This window comes from Varanus komodoensis, unplaced genomic scaffold (genome assembly GCF_004798865.1).
Source record: "Varanus komodoensis strain SLA01 unplaced genomic scaffold, ASM479886v1 scaffold80, whole genome shotgun sequence".
NCBI lineage: Eukaryota > Metazoa > Chordata > Lepidosauria > Squamata > Varanidae > Varanus > Varanus komodoensis.
This window is the reverse complement of record NW_025336482.1, coordinates 1,870,738-1,873,227: the sequence shown is the minus strand read 5'-3', so window position 1 is coordinate 1,873,227 and position 2,490 is coordinate 1,870,738.

The window sequence follows — 2,490 nt, the reverse complement described above, 5'->3', positions numbered from 1 at the left end:
ATCTATTTGTCACCTCTACTGTGTATTCATCAGGAATATGATTTAGGTCATACCTGAGTGGCCTAGTGCTTTCCCCTACTTTCTTCAATTTCAGCCTAAATTTTGCAACCAGAAGCTCATGATCTGAGCCACAGTCAGCTCCTGGTCTAGTTTTTACTGACTGTATAGAGCATCTCCATCTTTGGCTGCAGAGCACATAGACAATCTGATTTCAGTGTTGACCGTCTGGTGATGTCCATGTGTAGAGTCGTCTCTTGGGTTGTTGGAAAAGAGTGTTTGCTATGACCAGCATGTTCTCTTGACAAAATTCTACCAGCCTGTGCCCTGCGTCATTTTGTACTCCAAGGCCAAACTTGCCTGTTATTTCGGTTATCTTTTGGCTTCCTACTTTAGCATTCAAATCCCCCATGATGATAAGGACACCATTTTTGGTGTTAATTCTGTAAGGTGCTGTAGGCCTCCATAGATCCGGTCAACTTCAGCCTCTTCAGCACCAGTGGCTGGGGCACAGACTTGGACTCCTGGGATGCTGCATGGTTTGCCTTGGATTCGAACTGAGATCGTTCTGTCATTTTGGAGATTGTATCCCAGTGCTGCTTTTCCTACTCTTTTCTTGACTATGAAGGCTACTCCATTTCTTCTGAGGGATTCTTGACCGCAGTAGTTTACCTGATGGTCACCTGAATTAAATCCACCCCTTCCTGTCCATTTTAGTTCACTGATTCCCAAGATGTCGATGTTCAGTCTTGTCATCTCTTGTTTGACCACATCCAGCTTGCCTTGATTCATGGATCTTGCATTCCAGGTTCCTGTGGAGTATAGATCTTTGCAGCATCGGACTCTCCTTTCACCACCAGACACATCCAGAGCTGAGTGTCCTCTCGGCTTTGACCCAGTCGCTTCACTCTTCCTGGCGCTACTAGTACTAGCCCTCTTCTCTTCCCCAGGGGCATATTGGACACCTTCCGACCTGAGGGGCTCATCTTCCGGCCTCATATCTCTTTGCCTGTTGATACTGTCCATGGGGTTTTCATGGCAAGGGGACTGAGGTGGGCTACCATTTCCTTCTCCAGTGGGTCACGTTTTGTCGGAGCTCTCTGCTATGGCCTGTCCGTCTTGTGTGGCCCTGCACGGCATAGCTCATCGCTTCATTGAGCTACGCAAGCCCCTTCGCCATGGCAAGGCAGTCATCCATGAAGGAGGATCATTATGTTAAACTCTCCTAATCAAGGCTATTGCATTGAGTCTCCTTTTCAGATCTCTCACATTCTTTTCCACTGTGTTCCCCTTATTTTGTTAACACCTGATCAGCTGCTATGTCTTGTGACTCAGAATCTGGAAAGCACTCTGCCTATGTTCTAAAAGCTTGTAGTTGATGGTGAGGACCGGACTGCTACCCTCTAGCATGGTGTTGTAAGGCACTACAGGGGTCCTGGGTGATCTTTCAATAAGCTGCTAAGGTTCAAGGTGAAAGGGGGTCTTCATTCTGTCCCACAGCTGCTATTGCGGCACCTGGACAATTGCTTCTATGGAAGGGATATGCCCAGCTTTCTTCTCCCCCTCATCAAATAATCTTTACCGGCATTCTTTCATTTCTACTTCCTTCCTTCCTTAGCCATAAAATTATTATATTTATGTATTTATTATTTTATTTTTCGATTTATATCCTGCCTTTTTCCTGCAAAGGGCACAAGGCAGCTTACATCATTCTCCTCCTCCATCTCATCCCCACAACAACAACCCTGTAAGGTAGGTTGTGCTGAGCGTCTGTGACTGGCCCAAAGTCACCCAGTTGGCCCCATGGCTGAGCGGAGACTTGAACCCAGGTCATCTGAGTCAAAGTCCCCTGCTCTTCACCATGACACCACCCTGGCTCACATTTTCACTGAAAATTCTCTTTCATTCCCACATTTCCTCTTCTGAGAGCTCAAGGCTGCTGTTAGGACCCCTACATGCCATTGCCTGTGATTTCTGTGGCCTTTCCGACGAGCAAGTGCTAGGAAAATTCAGATAAATCCTGGCAGAAAAGGGTTGCTTCTATGCGCCTCTGTGTTACAGCAATGCCTGCACCCCTTTCTCAGAAGCACCCCAATTCCAAGCCAGGTTACAGTTCAGCATTTGCTGTTACTCCAAGAAGTGGAAACTCAGTTTGCAGAGCAGCTCCAGGGCTGCTGTTTTCACGGATCAGCAGGAGCTGATAGGCTGCCATGTTAACAGCATTGCATGGACCCTGATCTGCATGCGAAGACCCACGATACTCCTGTGCCTCAGTGGTCCTTATGTTACCCTCTCGTGATCCAGAGTCATATTGAGCCCCCCTGCAGGCCTCCCCCCTCCATCTGACCCCGTTCCCCTTCTTCTGTCCTCAACTGCCCAACTGTTGGGCCCATGGGACTCAATAGCTGCGGCGGTCCTTAGCGATCTTTCAAGAAAATGCTGAGGCCCAAGAGGACTTTCCTGCCTGAAGCTGGTTATCCGGTCTCGCGCTGC